Source organism: Schistocerca serialis, chromosome 1, assembly GCF_023864345.2.
Source record: "Schistocerca serialis cubense isolate TAMUIC-IGC-003099 chromosome 1, iqSchSeri2.2, whole genome shotgun sequence".
Lineage (NCBI taxonomy): Eukaryota > Metazoa > Arthropoda > Insecta > Orthoptera > Acrididae > Schistocerca > Schistocerca serialis.
In genome coordinates, this window is record NC_064638.1 from 784,610,484 (window position 1) to 784,631,523 (window position 21,040).

The 21,040-nt window shown below is 37.7% G+C and overlaps 1 protein-coding gene across 1 annotated transcript in view; it reads right to left on the reverse strand.

The window, feature by feature from the left end:
• LOC126483642 (methyl farnesoate epoxidase-like) overlaps nucleotides 1-21,040 on the reverse strand; it is a 174,399-nt gene that overhangs the window by 138,856 nt on the left and 14,503 nt on the right. The window lies entirely within an intron of this gene.

Below are 21,040 nucleotides of genomic sequence, written 5' to 3' on the forward strand. Positions count from 1 at the left end.
TGCCTTACACTTTCTGCTCTAACAAGATCCAAAACATTATAACTCCAAAAGGAAAACATTTGGTTGTGAAGGTTGTGTCAGCAAAAAGAGGGCAAACCATCACAGTTGCCTGTGCAATGAACCCTACCAGTTTCTTCCTACTGCCAGCTATAATCTTTCCATGAAAGAGGATGGAGCCTGCACTCTTCAAAGACGCACCTAAAGGAACTCTCCCCGTGATCTCAGACAGTGGTTTCATAAACTCTGGTTTCTTCATTGACTACCTAAAGCACTTCAGTGGCTATCCATCCCAACTAAAGATGATCCATTCTTCTTGATACTTAAGAATCGTAAGTCGCATTGCAGTCTTCAAGCTGTTCTCTATTGTCAAGATTATCATAACTTTGTTATCCATGCCACCACTCACCAGTCCTAAACTTCAGCCCCTAGATAATTGTTTCTTTGGACCACTGAAAACTGCTTATGCAGCTGAAGCTGACAAATGGCTACATGACAAGCCAGGGACTGCAATTATGTTAAGTGACATCTGCCTGGTATTTCTTAATGCCTATGAAAGAGTTATCACTCTGCAGAAGACAAAGCATTCCTTCCATGCAACAAGTAAACACCCATTTAACCCCAATGTGCTTGCAGATAAGGTACTCCTTCCATCAAATGTAAGTGATTGACCCCAGGGAGATCTAATACAGAATTCTCGATGAACAGAACAACTTCCACCTAAAGTGGTAGATTTGAAGAGCACCTCCAACGGTGACCTAGGTAGAAATTCTCCATTTGTGGGAAGTGAGGAAACAGCAGAAACGTCAGTGTCTCCAGCAGAAATCTTGCCTGTACCGAAATCTAAGCAAACAAGAAAGAGAAAATGACAAGCCAGATGGATCAGAGGTCATGACATCCTCTCCATACAAAAATACATACCATTTTATGGACCTAATACTGGGGAGACATTCTGCTACATAAGGAACATTGCTTCTGAGGACATATCCTGTTCCAAACAGAATAGACCTACTGCACATGAAGAGACAGCAGACAGATCAGCTATTTTCTGTCCAGTGAGTGACAAGAAATATGAGAAGAGAATCCAGAAGACTGGATCCAGTGCATTAAGTTGAGAGACGATGGCATGAACAATGCTTTTCATTTGAGATTGGTATTGCATTTCTTTGTGAAATTTGCTAAATGCATACTCTTTGGGCATGTTTGTGTGCTCTTAAGCGCAGCTGAACAAAAGTGTGTGCATTTCTCATTTTTTATATTTTTAAAAGCTCAATAAAAGTATTACTACTCTACTGCTGTTGTCTTTTGAACATGTATATATTGTGTTAATAAATATAAATTTAAAATGTTTTTGTTTCCTATTGATAATAAATCAGATATTTAAACTTATAATTCTCCTATCCCTGTTAATTTTTTCACTGAGGTATTCCAATTAGTTGACTGATTTCATTTGTGACTCTTGGATATTGTAGTCATATGATACTACATTTTTTGTATTCTGAAGTGCACAATTTCATATTTTTGTTCATTGAAAGCAAGCTGCTAATATTTGCACCACTCTGAAGTCTTGTCAAGATCTGACTGAATATTTGTGCAGATGGTACTTCATTAAAGAATTCATTGTTATTAATATTGATTGCCAGATCGATAATATACAACATGAATAGCAACAATTGTAATATACTTCTCTGCATCAGCTAATGTCTCTCCATCCAAGATAACATGCTATATCCTTGTTATACTTAGTGACATGGTCCACACCCATGAGAATCATCTCATTTTTGGGTCTATGGAAAAAAATTGAATCTAATCTGATACAGTTTTGTTTGATACACTATATGATAGTACATTTGTTAATATGTTTTGGTGGTATGGCACCAAGTCAAATATTTTTTGGAAATCAAGAAATACTACATCAACCTGACTGCCTTGATCATGGATATCAGAAAGTCATGTGAGAAAATTGTGAACTGAATTTTATATTGAACTTGGGACCTTTGCCTTTTGTGGGCAAGTGCTCTACCAATGGAGCTATCTGAGCATGAGTCATGACCCATCCTCACAGCTCTACTTCTGCCAGTACCTTGTCTCCTACCTTCCAAATTTCACAAAAGCTATCCTGCGAAACTTGCAGAACTAGCACTCCTGGAAGAAAGTATTCTGCAGGGACATGGCTTTGCCACAGCCTGCAGGATGTTTCCAGAATGAGATTTTCACTCTGCAGTGGAGTGTGCACTGATATGAAACTTCCTGGCAGATTAAAACTGTGTGCCAGACTGAGACTCAAACTCGGGACCTTTGCCTTTTGTGGGCAAATGTTCTACCAACAGAGGTAGAGCACTTGCCATTGAAAGGCAAAGGTCCTTAGTTCAAGTCTAGGTCCAGCACACAGTTTTAATCTGCCAGGGAGTTTCATATCAGTGCACGCTCTGCTGCAGAGTGAAAATCTCATTCTGCATTTTGTACTGCCGATTTTTTCAGAATTTGAGATGTTCACATAGAGGACATCATTCTGTCTGAGATACTTCATTATGTTTTAGTTCAGAATATGTTCTAAGATTCTACAATGGATGGACATCAATTAATAGGATGGCAGTTTTGTGGATCACTTCTGTTACCCATCTTGTGGATGAATGTGTTCTTTGCTTTCTTCCAGCTACAGGTCACAGTTTTTTCCAAAGAATCAACAATAAGGGGTGATTATAATTAAAGTCCCAGTTTCAAAACCCTGTAAAAAAAGAACTGCTGCTCATAATGAGATCAAACTTGAATGAAATATTATTGAAGAAGACGGAAATGTTATGGGGAAAAAAAAAAAATGAAAATTTTTCTGTAAGTGGCACTGTAAGTGCTTCAGAGTCTGCAATAATGGAATTTAACACAAGGACATAAATAGAATTTGACATGAAATTATTCATAGGAAATGACATTGTAAAACAGGAAAACTGGATAAAATTCTTGGGAATCACAATCCAGGTCAAACTCAAATGGAACATGCATATAGATTTCTTAGCCTCAAAGCTGTTGAAGAATGTATTTGCCATAAACATGATTAGCAAATATTGTAAGGATATGTGTGTACTAAAAACTGATTATCACACTCTATTCTCATCAAATTTAAACTATGATGTAGAAATTTGGGGTGCAACAACTCAAACCATCCCAAGCACATTATAAAAACTACAAGAATAAGTTATCAGAATTGTTTGTGGTACCACACCTAGGGAAACATGTCAGAACCTGTTCTCAAAATTAGGTATGCATACCACTACAGGTGTATAAATATTGAAAGTTATATTGATTGTGAAAACAGTAAATCCAAATTCCAGCTGTGAGCTTTATGTGAAAAAACAAATGCACTTCTGCTGGGATGAAGCTAGCCAATGCCCTAATGAAAAGTTTCACAGCCCTTCTTACTAACAAAGGCAGCTAAAAAGAATTATAATTAAAACCCTTTTTATTCTCTAGATGAGTACTTTATCTTGTGTGTCAAGCTCATAGTTTTAAATAACTCACAACTGATCTAATGTTTTGATAATAACAAAATGCAGCAAAATGTAAAATTTATTAACACAAACAAATCTTTAGTTTGAAACTTATTGACATATTCAGAAGAATAATTGGTATGATGTCCTGAAACTGTATTATTTCTGAGGATTGTATTTGATTATTTGATGTTGAATAAATACTATTATTATTATTATTATTATTATTATTATCATTAATATTATTTTCAGTATTCTATTGACTATTTTCTGCCACAAGTTGAAATCAAGAAACAGCACATCCCACAACAGAGTGGAGTATCTTGTGGGTCATTTTCTGAATGTGCTGCACACTCAGAGCCTTCAGTTCAGCTTTTGTTATTTTTTCCCATAGTGTTTCCCCCTTCTCTGATTTAATCAGAGTACTGAACACACCATCTCTCAGATAACCACCCAGGCAGAAGTGAATACAGATTAAGATTAGGTGATGTGGATGGTGAGGCATAGGGAAATGGTGTCTGACAATTCAAGTATTTCCAAAATGTCTCAACAGCTGTTTCACTGGCTGTAAAATATGCAGAAGAGCCCCATCGTGCATGAAACTGATCCTGCCCATACGTCCATGCTGTTGAAGGGCTGGAATGACATTGATGCACAAAAGACTCTTGTAGCATTTACCAGTGAAGAAATGATGACACAGATATCAGGATCCCCAGGACCCATCTTTGGGGGAAAATATGTCCCTAGGATAAATTATGCCTTCACACTGTTACCCTCGCAGAATGAAGTGATACCAGTTGAAATCCAAGTGGATTTTCCATTGACCATGTTTTGCAATTCTGTGTGCTGAATTGTCCTTGGAATTAGAAATGGGATTTATCTGTCCACAGAATGTTTCATGGCCATTCATTGTTCACTTCCACATGAGTAAGAAATTCTGTATCAAATGTCTGTGTTACTGGCAGGTCAGCATGAATCAATTCCTAAACATTGGTCATTTTGTATGGGTAGTAATGCAATATCTTTCATAGAATTCTATGCACTGTACTCACAGGCATATTCAATGTTCAGGCAATTCCGCATACACTGCATGTTTGCACACCACCACTCAACCCCTCCTGCAATGCTGTGACCACATCTTCTACTGACAACAGATTGATTGTTTTCCTTCCTCTGTCACACTGCACTTCAAAACAAACCGTCTTTTCAAAATTCATATTCATTTTCTCCAGACCCTTGGCAGACATTGGACCTGTGTCAGTTTTCATACCCTTGAATGTCCAGAACTTCTGCAGAGCTACTGGCACACAGTCACCATTCTTGTAAAAGAGCTTTAGCAGCAGTGTGTGATCCTGCATTGAGACAGTCACACCAAGCATCTCAGAAGCAAACTGACTAACAACTATGTAACCCACATCTTTTATTTTGCTTAGAGTATCATCTAGTAGTAAAATTTTCGTTATTTTTTCCCATAGTGTTTCCCCCTTCTCTGATAATATTCTACTTAAATTTGATGTCATTCTGAGGAGATGTTCATTTTTTACATCATTTCAAAACTAGAACTTTAACTGTAATCACACCATACATTATAGTTAAAAGAGGGAAACTCAGCCACAAATTCCGTGTATAATCTGGTAGAGATAAAATCAGGTCCTGGGTTCTTGATCAATTTTGGCAATTTTATCTGCTCCACAATGCCACTTATACTACTACTTGTCTCACTCATCTCTGCAGTGGCATGAGAATCCAATTAAGGCAATATTCCTGGATCCTCCTTTGAAAAGAAAAACTTGCAATTCATATGTCATTCATTTGTGCCTGGACACTAACTTTGGTGCCAGTGATAGCCTTGTCATATGATCAAGCTTTCAATAAGATTCTGGTATGGTAGTTGTTGAAGGCTTCACCCATCATCCCATTGACAGCTGCATATTTCATTCAGGATCTCTGTACCTATAGCCCTGTTCTTTTAGTTACACTGGCTTCTTTTGCAGTTCCTTTACAGAAACTGTGTATCGTGGACAGTTATTCTCATCAAAAACTGTTTGGGGATTGAGGATAGAAAACTTTTCCTACAGCTGAAGTTTTAAAAGTTAGGATTAGAATTATTTTCTACTAAATTAGCTGTTCTTCTAAACTTCAGCCACAGTTCCTCTACATGACCTTGCCCAGAGCTAAAAATTCAAGAGTCTTCCCTGACACATAGTGTGACTACCTTGCTATCGAGTTTGCTGAACATTCAATTTGAAATTGTTTTAGTTGCCCTTTGTACTACTGTCATCCTCAAAAATGTCAGGTTTATTTGATGCCATTCAATCTAATAAATTTACATCACAAACGAGCTTCCAAACCATATGTTCTAAGTAGTTTTCAGAGAAGAAGTTTCATAATATTTTGCATGACATCTTGTCACCTCTATCACTTATCCTAATTAATTGTACACCACTTTTGTTTCCTATTAACTTTTCTTTTTGTTACACACTTAAATTTACTACAGGAATTTCTCTATGATCAGTTTTGAGATTTTCAAGTTTCTATACTTAGTATGATGTGAACTCCACTGCTCTTTAGTCTTTAGTACTGCTTCAAAACCCATCAATTTGCTGCAAATGCCACAGCATTTGTCCTTATGATTTTAATTGTCTTATCTCTGAGAGAACTTTTTTTTTTTTTTTTTTGAGGTCTCCAATAGCTATCATTATCCGGATTGGATGGAGAGTCACCCAAGCTAAAAAAAACCTAGTGTGCATTCCACACACAAGCAATCAGCTGGGAAGAAGTCTCTGATGTGTAGTATGTTCTGACCCATTTAGGGTACCCTATAGTTCTCAACCATATGTCACAGCCTAATCTTGTCACAGAACCCTCAAAATTTTTGGTTCAAGCCTTCTACTCAGCTCAGCGTTGGAGGGCCAAAATCAGTTCTAGGGATGACACTACTGATTGTTAGCTTCATTTGAAACTCCATGAGCTAGGCTGATCTTCTTCACCTTCTTAGCTATTCACTGAAATGAACCAAGTATGACCTCAAAACCCAGGTGACAGTCATTGTTTATTCCAATACAGACTACAATTTGCAACTGGTTACATCTTGTTCCCCCAGTAGCTGCCAGAACAGCCTCTTCAGCATAATGAATGTGGTCCAAGACATATACAACAAGTGCAGGTGGTGATCCTTCCATTATTTTGCTGCCATTTCCTAAGGGGTATCATTATCCATCATACATTCAGACTTTTAAGTATTAAGGGACTCTAGCATTTCCCACTCGCTACCCCCTTATACAGAACACAGCAAGTTTTCCAAATGGTGAAGGTTGTTTCACTGGCACATTTGCAGTTTTGGTAGGAGACAGCATCTCAGTTGTTTTGGTTAGAGCCCTGAGTAATCACCTATCCCTCACACTCCTGTACATGTTTCCAAGACATATCATTGACAAGTGGTCAAATGATAATAGATCCTGTGCTACCTGTGTAGGAGACAGTATCCATAGAACAATGTAATACTTGAAATATCTTTGGTATATCTGGTATGTTGCTCTCTTTAGGTGACCCAACACACACATTTACAGCAGCTTCCAGTCCCTTTGCAGCACTCAGAGCAACTTCCATCTGAAACTGCTACTAACTCATCTTGTGCTCAAGAATACCATTCATCAATCATCTTGGATGCTTCTGGTGTGATTGAGATTGGACTACTGATAAGTGCATATGTATCATCAGCATCAATTACAGATTTTAGTAGTGTTTTATGTTCTCTGATAGGCGAGTTGTGTCAATGAAGAACAGGAGTAGACCTAGTACTGTCAAGAACAGGAATAGTCCCAAAATTGAATCCTGTGAGATACCTTGTTGTATAACAAAACAATTAATTGCCATACAGCCAGATTTTAGTGTCCAACTCAGTTTTCAAATGTTCCTTTGCAAAGCAAAACCCAGGAGAACTGCCACAGTTTAATTCTCATACCACTGAAGAGATGAATGAAATAAGTATTAGTATCAGTGGTGTTGAGAAACAGTGGTAATTGTTAAAACTGAACAAAGCTCCAGGACCTTACGGAATCCCTGTCAGATTCCATACTGAATTTGCTGCTGAGTTAGCCCCTCTTCTAACTGCAATCTGTCGTAGATTACTTGATTAAAAATTGGTGCCCAGTTCTTGGGAAAAATCATAGGTCACACCCATCTACAAGAAGGGTAGTAGAAGTGATCCACAAAACTACCATCCAATATCCTTGGCATCAACTAGTAGTAGAATCTTAGAACATATTCTGAGCTCAAACATAATGAGGCATCTTGAACATAATGACCTCCTCAATGCCAGCCAGCATTAATTCCAAAAACATCGATCATGTGAAACCCAACTTGCACTTTTCCCACATGACATACTGAAAGCTATAGATGAAGGCAATAAGATAGATGCAGTAGTTCTTGATTTGCAAGAAACATTTGACTGAGTACCACATCTATGCTTATTGTCAAAGGTTCAATCGTACGGGGCGTCAAGCGAAATTTTGGTAGAAAAGACATAGCATGTTATCTTGGATGGAGAGTCACCATCAGATGTAGAAGTAACTTTGGGTGTACCCCAGGGAAGTGTGTTGGGACCCTTGCTGTTCATGTTGTATATTAATGACCTTGGAGACAATATTAATAGTAACATCAGGCTTTCTGCAGACAGTTGTCTATAATGAAGTAGTATTTGAAAGAAGTGCATAAACATTCAGTCAGATCTTGATAAGTTTTCAAAGTGGTGCAAAGTTTGGTAACTTGCTTTAAATGTTCAGAAATGTAAAATTGTGCACTTCACAAAAAGAAAAAATATCGTAGTCTACTAGTATAATATCAATGAGTCACTGTTGAAGTCAGCCAACTCAAACAAATACTTGTAAAGGTATGAAATGGAGTGATGACATAGTCTTCGTCATGGGTAAAGCAGGTAGTAGACTTCAGTTTATTGGTAAAATACTGGAGAAGTGCAGTCAGTCTGTAAAGAAGGCTGCTTACAAATCACTCGTGTGACTGGTTCTAGAATATTGTTCAAGTGTGTAGGACATGTACCTAATAGGAATAACAGGGGATATTGAAAGTATGCAGAGAAGGGCAGCACAAATGGTTACAGGTTTATTTAATCCATTGGAGAATGCCACAGAGATACTGAAGGAACTGAACTGGAGGACTCTTGAAGAGAGACGAAAATTATCGCAAGAAAATCTATTAACAAAGTTTGAAGAACTGACTTTACATGGTAGGAATATACTACACTACCCTGTGTATTGCTCACATAGGGATCATGAGGGTAAGATAGAATAAGAAAGTAGAATAATTACTGCATGCACAGAGGCATTCAAACAATTATTCTTACCACACCCTGTATGTGAATGGAGCAGGAAGAAATCTTAATAACTGGTACAATGAGATGTACCCTCTGCCATGCACCCCATGGTGATTTGCAAAGTGTGGATGTAGATTTAGATTTAGAACATTATTTCAGCAAATGAGCATGTTGCCATCATCCGCTGCACCAATGGACTGACTGCCTTGATGCTAGCATGCAGCACATGTCTTTCCCTATGATCACTCTGACTCTCTGCTCTGTCCTCAGTTTCCACTCCGGGACATATGCTCAAGACATGTCCACTGGTACTCTATGTGCCCCCAAAATCAGTGAAGTTGTAACCGCAGGTTACTTCCTTCTTCTTAATAAAATAAAGTGCAGGTTCCCATGGATTACTAAAGTTGAAGCCACAGTCACAATCAATCAGCCAGTCCCCTACTTGAGTCTCCGTGGATTCTTTAATGACTAAGTCTCAGCATTGTGACATATTTGCCATAACCTTAGTGTGGCCATTATCCGTTCCATTCCATAGACAGTGCTCTGCATTGGAAAAGTTGTTAGGCAGTAGTACTTGGGTCAATTGCTGATTTTCATGGAAGTGATCATTAACAGTTCCCACCATCTGGCAAAGTATGACATGTCACATTACCAGATGATCTGATAGACACTGCCAAGTGATGTACATGTAAATTTAAAAGCTGTATGGCATTATTGGCAAGGAAATCCCATAGGATGGATTCACCTAACAGAAAAGATGTTCTTCCTGCGTGCATATGGCCACTTTTCTTCTGTATAAGTGAAAGGGTGTTGGATGTGTATTTGTGGAGTGTAGGTTAGTGTAATGGGTACATGTGTAGTATAATGTTATGTTTGTTTTGTATGATGATGTTGAGAGAACAGAAAGGGTGAAACTCAGTCCTACCACATAACATACTTCTCTTAAACAACACCAAGGAGGCAGCCAGGCTTAATGTCCCCATCTGACAAATGGATCACCATCAACAGTGTCACATGTCCTTATTTCAAAAGTCTCTGTGGAGAGGTTTGAAATTTAATCCAGGACGTTGGCACAAAGGCTGATGATCAGCATCCTAATGCTACCACCTTTCCTCCTCTTTCTGGCCAAAAATTGGCACTGAAAGTTTCATCCACCACCAGGATTCTAAATGACATATCTCTGAGTCGAGCGTCATCTCATAGGCACATGTTAGTGACCTCAGCTACAAAGGCGAGAGTGCAAGTTTTAGCCTGTAGGCAGAAAACTGTCTTTACATGGCATTTCCTGTCAGTGCATCCTACATTCCCAGAAAATGCACCACTGTAGGAAGTAAATGCAATAGCTACATACAGGGAGATCAAAAAGTCAGTATAAATTTGAAAACTTAATAAACCACAGAATAATGTAGATAGAGAGGTAAAAATTGACACACATGCTTGGAATGACATGGGGCTTTATTAGAACAAAAAAAAAAAAAAAAAAAAAAAAAAAACCAAAGTTCACAAAATGTCCGACAGATGGCACTGGACAGCAAAACTGCTACCGTGACGCATGAGAGGTACGCCGATATGTTACAGAATCACATCATCCCCAGCCTGGCTGATAAACACCTGCTGGAACGTATTATGTTTATGCAGGATGGCACTCCACCCCATATTCCTAGATGCATGAAAGATCTCTTGCGCGCGTCGTTTGGTGATGATCATGTGCTCAGCCTCCACTTTTATTATGCGTGGCCTCCCAGGTCCCCAGACCTCAGTTTGTGTGATTATTGGCTTTGGGGTTACCTTAAGTTGCAAGTGTATCATGATTGACCAACATCTCTAGGGATGCTGAAAGACAACATCCGATGCCAATGCCTCACCATAACTCCAGACATGCTTTACAGTGCTGGTCACAACATTATTCCTCGACTACAGCTATTGTTGAGGAATGATGGTGGACATATTGAGTATTTCCTGTAAAGAATATCATCTTTGCTTTGTCTTACTTTGCTATGCTAATTATTGCTATTGTTATCAGATGAAGCACCATCTGTCGGAAATTTTTTGAACGTTTGTATTTTTTTGGTTCTAATAAAACCCCATGTCATTCCAAGCATATGTGTCAATTTGTACCTCTCTATCTACATTATTCCATGATTTATTCAGTTTTCAAATTTATACTGACTTTTTGATCACTCGGAACTTCTCAGCTCCTGTTTTGTTTTTGCTGGTTGTATTGTCAGTGTAGGTTGTAGATATCACTGAAGCTACCACTCTGTGTACCCTTTCTTGTGAGGAACTGTCTCCAGATTTTCTAGTTTTTGGATAATACTGTTTCTGAAAGCGTATGTAGCCCTATGTACCAATGCGTTGCGTGCCTAATCAGTATGTGTCTTCTTGCAGTATACAGTGTGGCTCATTGTACCATATCCTCTTCTTTTTAACAGGTCATCCAGAAAGAAGAGCATTCTAACCACTTTAACTTCTAGGGTAAAGTTGATGTTTGTATGTATGGAACTGAAATATATAAGGAATTCATTCTCTCTGCTCACAATAAATGCTGCCAAAAAGAAATATGTCAACATTAAGAGATCCTTTAACAAGTTAGAGGTTGGCAAGTCCTGTTTCTGGCCAATAAATCTGACAAACTGTCTGCCACAGAGCAGTGACTGTCAGGAGTATATGCGGTGGATTATTATCACACTGACGTTCTGCCATAGATATCAAAATTCTGGTACTGAGTGATTAAAGAAGTGTGGTGTCACAAGGCTTAGGCCTGTCCCAACTCTCATTAAATTGACCAAGACTTATACAAATAATTGTAAGAACAGTTTTTATTATTATGTTCTTTAAATTTGTTTTGGGTTTTCAGAAATACTGTGGGAAGAAGGTTTATTTATGTTGCAGATAACATGGAAGATGTTGCCCAACAATCACCACGTATGTTCGACATAGCGGTAAGTGGGCAAGGAATAAAATGAATGCTGCAAACTACCGCGAGCCATGGAAGAGCCTGGGCCACAAGGGCTTCGAACTTCCTTGGTCATTGTTGGACAATGTCAAAGGAAGAGATATTCTGCTTTCTCTTTGTAAACAGATCGATCGAGTCTTGAAAGGTTCATGTAAAATGTATAGGCGGATGACACATTAGGTGGGACCCGATGCCTATAATACTTCCAAAGTTATTAAAAAGTTGTTAAACGGCAAAACCAACAGTTCATCATTTATATAGATAAAAAGTAGTAAAGATATAGGAAAGGAAGAGTTGTGGCGTCAGAACAAAAAGTGATACATCGCTCAGCAACGAAGAAGGACGTAAAGAGTGGGCATTACGTGGTGAAAACAAATCAACTGATAAAATAGTAAGTCTGTAATTAAGCATAAAGCTACGTAACACTGCAGAAGTCATCAAGATTCAAGTAAGGGACCAATTGGACAAACATTACTTCAATTACAACCTTAGTGAGGTGTTGGTTGGTTTGTGGGATTAAAGGGACCAGACTGCGATGGTCATCGGTCCCAGTGAGGTGTGGAAACCAGCACTTTGTTTTTCGTAAGAACAAGGACACATTCTCAAATTGCAACAATTGATTTTGGGGACAGGCAGAGCACCAAGATATGTCTCAAGCACACAATACAGAATAGAGGAACAAGTCATAGGAATGGTCATGCTACATTAAAGCGGTGTCCCCTGAGGAGGACTGAACTTCATTAATTCCCACAATATCTAACTTCAACCTATCCATTTTTCTTTTTAAATTTTTTAACCTATGTGCCCAATTAAGGGCTCTAACGTTACACACTCTGATCCGTAGAGCACCAGTTTTATTACTCCTGATGACAACATCATCCTGAGTATACCCCACCTGGTGATCTGAATGGGGGATTTAACTCCAGAATATTTTATCTAAGAGGATGTCAGTACCAATTTTAATAAAGTAAAATTTTGTTTCCCAAACATTATTTTCTAATCTACAAACTCAATATCCTTGTTGAGCTTACACAGAATAATTTTTGTTATTTAGCAATGCGAGGACTTTATTTATTAGATGATATATGTCTATCTCTATAGAGAATTCTTTTTGCAAGAGGAACTGAGCTTTTGTTCAATAAGTTCTGAAAAGTGGAACACTATTCTGGTGTAGAATGGTTTCAATAAATTGGAGGCATTTAATGAGCATCTGATACAGTTGCTGCCAAAAATACTAGTTCAATACCTTTTCTTTAATATTGCTTTCTGTCTGACTTCAGTTTAATTATTGTCTTTGGATAAAAATGTCATTTCTGTTCATCTCATTACATATTTCAGTCAGTTACCTTCTGTACTATACTATAGGTTTCTCTTAGTGTATGTCTCAAGTTTCATTGAGCTATGTTACTTGGTAATAACACATCATGTGAAAATTACTTTTGTCCTTAAGCTTTGGATACCAATTTGTATATAGTGGGAGGAAAGCAGCCACTTTGAAAGACAGCACTGCTCCTCCTCTTACACTACTCAGCTGCTGTTTTTGTTATACTTCATTTATTAAATTTATTGATTTTGAGAACACTTGTTTAGCACCCACTGCTTTGTTCGTGCAGACTGCACAGATATTTTTTTTCTGTAATCAAATTTGTATGTTGTTATGTCCATTGCTCATGCATGAATCTACACACTGTGCAAACAGTGTATATAGTGTATGCAAACTAAGCTCAGACAAGGTATTAAAATTTAATAAAAGAATTAGTGACCTTTATATGGCTGCCAGTATTTAGATAATTAAAGTGTCCCAATGGATTTAACTCAATTTCATGTAACAAGATAAAAAAAGAAAGAGACAAATCAGAGAAGTAGTTCTACAATTATTTATGTCAGTTTCACAACTGGCACTGAATTTTCTCATCTCAAACAGATATTCCTGTAGGCCTACCCATTTAAACATAGTATCTATTTTGTCATCATTAATGATAGTTTGTGTAGTAATTATATCAAGAATAATTTTGTAAACATGTATAAGGCCCACTGAAAAATTAATGTATGAAACGTCTGTTTCTTTTTCTATGCAATTCTGATGAAGTCAATTAGTCATGTTGATTGCTAATAGCTTAAAACTCGTTGTAGACAGTTTGCAACACTTTATGAAAGTTTCATACTAATTAAGCCCATAGAAGCTAGGTCGTTTCTGAATGTGCTTCTAACCAAAAAGCAATTCTGGTAGCTGGAGTTGAAGGTTGTCGTTAATCCTGCCTTCTGAGTTCTTTTGGTGATATTTCCATTGAAACTTTCGTCCACTAACACATATTTCTTTATTTATAACTGAGAAGTCAAATAGCAGTTTTCATAGAATTAGCTTTAAAATACTTTAGTAGTTCTTTAATAATGATTTATTTAATAAAAGACTTCCAGCCACTGTTTCACCTCCTTAGGGGTTTAATTTCTGAAAATTCTGGAAGATGTGTCTTTTTGTTTCTAATCAACAAACCAAATACTGATTTCCAGAGTTAGCTTCAAAACTTCCTTAACAACTACATTTTCCAAAAACCCTTTCATCCCCTATTTCATCCCCTTCACAGCACAATCTACACTGCAACACCCTTACAGACTTTTCAGACTATTTCTGACCACCCTGTATGAGATCCCATGCAAGGGTGAGAAATCTTACACTGAAATCTTATACTGGACAGACATGTCACACTGTGAAAGTATGTTGTGTTGAACACCATTCATATACATGCCTGGGCCATCTTGATAAATCAGCAGAGCATTGACTGTACATGGGACATTGTATTTTTGCAAGATAACTGAATTTTTTCTGCAGCATCAATATTCTAGGACCATGTTTTTAAAGACACCATATATATCCATATGGTGGACAATCTTATCAACAGGGATGTGGGATTTCAATTAATTGCAAGCACTGCCTGGAATCCAACACTGGCTGCCATTAGATTAAAAGAGGAGAAGAAAGGGCCTTCAATTTATGACCAGGTGTATTACAATGCAGAGAGTTAATTTATCTTTCAACCACAGGAGCACCCAACAGCACAGTCATTGCCCATTGTGCATGCATGGAATGCTTCTCTTTAGCTCCTTGTAGGGGATACTGTGAGTGCCACTTGCATTCAATTGTGAGCCGCTTCCTGAACATGCGTAATTCCTGTTCCTGACCTGAATTTCAATGATGCTACTTGATTATCACCAGCCTTTCTTGCAGCAATAATGGTACCAACTACCAACTAACAACACCTGAAGATGTTGAAAAGTTGTTTCAATGAAATATTGTGGGACTTGCAAAGTATTACCTGGCAGCAAACATGAGAAGTGTATTTGCATCAGACCCATTGGGAAAGTCAGAAAAGTCACAGAAGATGTTTGCTGTAAACATTTATATGGGCAGGCTGCTTTCATGACTTATGATTTATAATATTTTATACACAAACAAAACATCATTAATAATCATTGTTGAGTTGATTTACAATCTTCGCAATGGAATATTTATATTTTGTTTGTGCTGTTTTCTATTTTGACTCATATTTGGGAGGAGTGGAGCTTAAACCTTTTTCCAGGCATTCAGATTTAAGTTTTCCATGTTTCTTCTAAATTAATTAAGTAGTGTGAGTGTCATGATGACACCCTCTAAAGGCAATGACCATTTCATTCTTCACACTACTCTAGTACATGCTTGTGCTCCACCTCTGAGTTGTGAGAATATTAAACTCTACTATTTCTTCTTTGCTCTCTGCCACATCAGTTTGAAGAAAAGTCTGGTGTTTTATAGCATATCAGCTTTTGCAGATAAATAAAATTGGGTATAATCTTCATAAACGTGTTTCCCTCCAAAATGATGATTAAAAACAAACTCAGCAGTGATTGCAGTGTCCTTATTTGTATGAAATGTAACAGATTTACTCGTTTTGATTTCAAAAAAGGTTCAACATGTCTATCTCTATCTCTATAGCTAGCTGGCAGTGATTGACGTCTTTCCCAGGTTTGGTCAACCATCACATCTCTTACTGCAGGACACAGTTGACTCTTTAGTAGGTCTCAGTATATCTCCTCAAAACATCATTAATGCAAATCAAGCCCCTCTCCCAATCCACTGACTAGGAAAAATGTTATTTGTATTATGAAGAACAAATGACCCAATAGTACTTTGTTCTCTTGTTCTTTTGCAGTGGTTTCCAAATGAAAATATTCTTTGTGATTTTGGAGTAAATAAACTTCTTTTGGGAAAATAGAAGAAACTGTGTTTACTAAAATAGCACATATACTAAAATGTTTTTTTTTTTTCACTACAACATAAAAAATATTTAAGCACATCCATTATGCAACAAAAATTTTGACTCTTTCATTATCACTATTCAATCTGTCAATGCCATGAGGATTATAATAATGATATTATCAAATTAATGCAAGATACTAAAGAGGAAGGTCTTATGGCTGAATGCATAAATGTATAGCAGTCTTTTTGTTGTGCCTGTCTGTGACTCAATGTCTCCTCTATATTGTAAGAAGCTATCTGTCCTTTTCACAATGTTGTCATTAGTCCATCCCGGATTTTCCATTCTTTCGAAGTTTAAAATGTTTTCAGAGCTCTGTTCAATTAAATTAATTTTGTGCCATTTCTCTATTTAAAACTCAGAATTTGGCCTCATTTTCTCAAGTATCCTGCAGATTCTAGGCATTCCTTGATGTTTTAGGATTTGTAGCCAGATGAGGTTGACAACTTTCCATGATATTTCAGACTGCAACCTTCCTGTTATCTTCAGGTGAGTGTTTTAGACTGGAGATTGCTAGTGCACATAATTAATGTTATGCCAAAAATTGCTGCAGAGATGCACGTACATAGTAGCCACTACACGACCCCTTTCAAATGATTTTGGTTCCTCTTTGAATATTGCCCCATCTGTGGTGTACAGGTACATTTGTGATATTACATGCAGCTTCTCTGTCAGAATGTGGACTTGCAGAGCTAAAATTCAGATGTCCACTTAAAAAAGTTAATTGTTGCTAAGCATGTCATTAGGCATAAAATATTTTCTTTCTGAAGATACTAGCCGGCTCTTTGTAGGGGGTCCGCGGCCACCTTTCACCAAATCATGTAAAATAGTGAGTAAAATTATTGAATAAAAATGTGAAAACCAAATTCATCACTATTTTTTTCCATATGAAAAACATGTACTTTTACTTCAGGTAGTATTCCCAAGCAGCCTTTGTGGTTCCGAAGTGAGAACGCATACACAGTATAGTGCCGGAGAATGCTGCCTCTCTGATCGACTGTTTCGCAACAATACAGGCTTCGTTTGTATGCCCACTCACGGCGCTAGATGTGCTGAAACCTTTTATGCATGTGTGGAGCGAGCTTTGTCGACCAATCACAGTGCTCATTGGCATGTATGCGGCCCCAGGCATCATTAAATGTTAAACTTGTTTTGTCAGTGCACTACCTATTTCATAAATTGTTGACCAGTTTATTACTTCTAACATGGATCGGTGGCTGAAGTCAGTATCACTGAAGAAGGGTGCAGTTTCTCATTGCCTTCACAACAAGGTAAGTTTCCAGTTGAAATGAATGAGGAGGGAGGACGACCAAAGGAAGAACAATCACAAGAAGCTCCACAGCCGGATTTATTATGTGAAAATGCTGCAAGTACTCCATTGGTTGCAATATCCTGTGGAAGTGGAATAACCAAGAAGTGTAAGTACAACAAAAGCTATTTAGAAATGGGCTTTATGAAGACAAAGGAGGCTAAATCTCAGTGTGTAATTTGTGCGCGAGTCCTTCTGAACAGTTCAGTGGTTCCAGTTAAATTGCACCATCATTTTGAAGATATTCAACTGGAAAACCAGGTTAAAGACATTGATCTTTTCAAAAGGAAGAGTGCTGAACTAGCTGCTTCTCAGTGTTGCATGAAAACTTATACAAAAACAATGAAAATTCATTAAAAGCTTCTTTCTTGGTTAGTTATCGAGTGCCAAAAACAGGCAAAGCACATACCATTGCAGAAAATCTCATAAAGCCATGTGTTAATGATATTGTTTCTTGCATGCTAGACGAAAAGGCAGCAAAGCTTGTATCTTCGGTGCCATTATCAAACAATACTGTCAAGAGATGCATTGTTGACATGTCAAATGATGTGAAACACACTCTTGTTTCTTGCATCCAACACAATTCATTTTCTCTGCAGATAGATGAATCCACTGATGTTGCAGGATTAGCGATTTTATTGGCTTTTGTCCATTATGAATATTCTGGATGTTTTGAGGAGGACCTCTTATTGTGCAGACCACTACCTGCCAACACAACAGGTGCTGAAATATTCTGTCTATTGGATGATTTTTTAAGACTAACAAAGTTTCATGGTCTAATTGCATAGACGTGTGCATAGATGATGCAAACGCTATGATGGGTCCTACAGTCGGAGCAGTAACGAAAATAAAAGAAAACGCCAAGAATTGCAGCAGTAGTCATTGTACTCTCCACAGACACACTTTAGTTATGAAACAAATGCATGTTTTGTTCAAGAAAGTTTTTGATGAATCTATTCAAATCATTAACTACATAAAGTCAAGGCCGTTGAAGTCAAGACTTTTCACAATACTGTGTGAAGATATGGGAAGTCTTCATCGTTCCCTGCTTCTCCACACAGAAGTGAGGTGGCTCTCATGTGGGACTGCACTCTCTTGGTTGTACAAATTAAGAAGTCTTAGCTTTCCTTTTGGAGCATAACACCAAATTAGCAGATCTTATTAATGGACTTGTGTCAGTGAGAGCATACTATGCCTTTTTCACTCGCACCTGGTCTATGGCATAATACTTTGGGGGAACTCTTCAGGGGCTCAGGAAGTTTTTAAGTGTCAGAAAAGGGCAGTTAGGGGTATAAAGGGCTTACCTGACAATGAATCATGCAGACCAGTATTCAGGGAGCTGAAAATAATGACTCTCTCTGCAATATTCATATACCACTGTTTGATAGACATCAAAGAAAACCAGAGTAACTTCACAGTTACATTCACACAACACAAGAAATAAACATTACATTGACACGCCCCAGGTAAGGCTAAAGAAAACTCAAAACTGCCATAACTACATGGGGATTAAGCTATTCAACAAACTGCCTATAACACTGAGGGAAATGCGAGTACAGCAACTAGGGAAGAAACTAAAAAAATTGGCTGATTCTGAATACAACCTACAACATTCTGGAATTCGAAGAAAACTTGAGATGCCCCCAGAATGAATGATGATTATAGCAGTTAGTGAAAATATAGGCGGTATCATATTCTGTGACAAATTTGATCCAAGGAGATGTATAACTGTAAATACTTTTCTTTTCTGTATATTTTTTAAAAAACTAATTGGTACCGTTAAAAAACCTGTATGTATGTATTGTATTGTGTTTTGGTACCTTTCCTTGTATTTTTTTATGCTGTCTATTACAACACTAAGTTGTTTAATGACAATAAAATTGTCAGATATTCTCTCCAAAATGAACGAAATGAATATTTCACTCCAAGGGCAAAGTGAAACAAAGGTCACTGCTATCGACAAAGTTCGAGCATTCAAGAGGAAAATCAGTTTTTGGGCAGAGAGTGTCGAGGAGGGGGAGATTGAGTGTTTTCCTCTTCTCAAGGAGTTTTTGAAAAACAAAACATTGGCGCTTGGGAAGAATTTGTTTCATCAAATCCTGGAACATCTCTGAAGATTGATGTGATTGTTGGAGCAGTATTTCCCAACAGCTGAAGATGAGGAGCTGCAGAAATACGAATGGGTGGTCAACGCATTCACTGTACCCAAAAAGCCCAATATTCTATCATCATATGAATTTGAGTTGTTGACAGAAATCGCCACAGACCCTACCTTGAAATCAAGTTTTTGGCATTGACAGTTACTCACACTTTTGGATCCGTATGGATAACAAGAAACACTACCCCCTTGTTGGAAAGGCAAAATGTGTACTTCTCCTGTTTGCCGCAACATACATGTGTGAATCTGGATTCTCGATCTATGCTGCCCACAAAACTAAGTACCGACGCAGATGCAGAACCAGACATCTGTCTCCAGTTGTCAAGAATTGGACCCAACTTTTCAAAATTGTGTCAGCAGAAGCATCCTCAACCATCACATTAGGATTCCATTATTATTCCTACAGACTCATCTATAGTAAAGAAGAAAGCATTTTTCTTCGTAGATGCTCATTGAATGTACCTGAACTATAACTCTGCAGGAATTTTGTTTCTGTCTTCTATCATTTACAAAATAATTATTAAGTGAATTCTGTTGGCATTGATATTTTTGTTGCAAAAATTAAAATTATCTCTAAAGCTAATTTCTTTTCTTTATAATATATACCATCTTCTCAGTTAAAAATATGGCCTGCCTATACTTCAATTACAATTACTTGCTATTACTCTGACACTATATTGTGGTAACTGGCTGTGAGTGTAAACAAATGAGGACTTTTCACATGCCACCTTGTAAAAGGTAAACCACCTCTGCCAGAATTGTTTCCTTTGAGAAAAAAGTCTTACATTCTGTGAAATGCTTTGTCTTCTTTTTAGAAATAAGAGAGTCTGTTTGTTTGTTTTCCTAATTTGTTTACAGTCGAGGCTGACTGCCACGATATAGTGTCCAAGTAGTAGTTGAAGTTGTCAGCTGTGGCCAAACTGTTGCCACGCTGCCTGCCAGTTACCAGCTACCAACTGACAGTATACTGTTGCAACGCCGCCTGCTAGCTGCCAGCTATGGACCGACAGCTGCCGTTCAGTAGATATGCAAAGACGTAAAAATAACTAGACTTTCCAAGCTGTTTACACTGGCATGAAAATCAATTGTGGAACTGGAAAATGGCTTTATAAAAGTAGATTTCCAGAATCGATTTTGAAGTGTTTACCTGACCAACCAAAAGCAGAAGTAGGACATCAGCTTATGAAATCCGGTCTTGGAAACGCATGTAAACTGGGTGAATGTATTCCCACACATTGCACAACAGATGTCACAATAGTCCTTTAAAGGCAATTCCTTGGCCCCTTTTCTTTTGTGATGTGTGTGTATCGTGAATCATGGGTCTGCCTCTTTTCTTCACAGCCCACGAAATATGCTTGCTTCTTACACAACAGTAGCCAAAAAGTGCAAGTGAACAGACCACAAGTGGCAGCTTGTCAACAGTGAACAGTTTGGATGTGACATTTGCTCTTGGAGGAAGGCAGCTCCAACGTGTGAAATGTCAATTACCAAGTAATTTTAATCAGGCTATA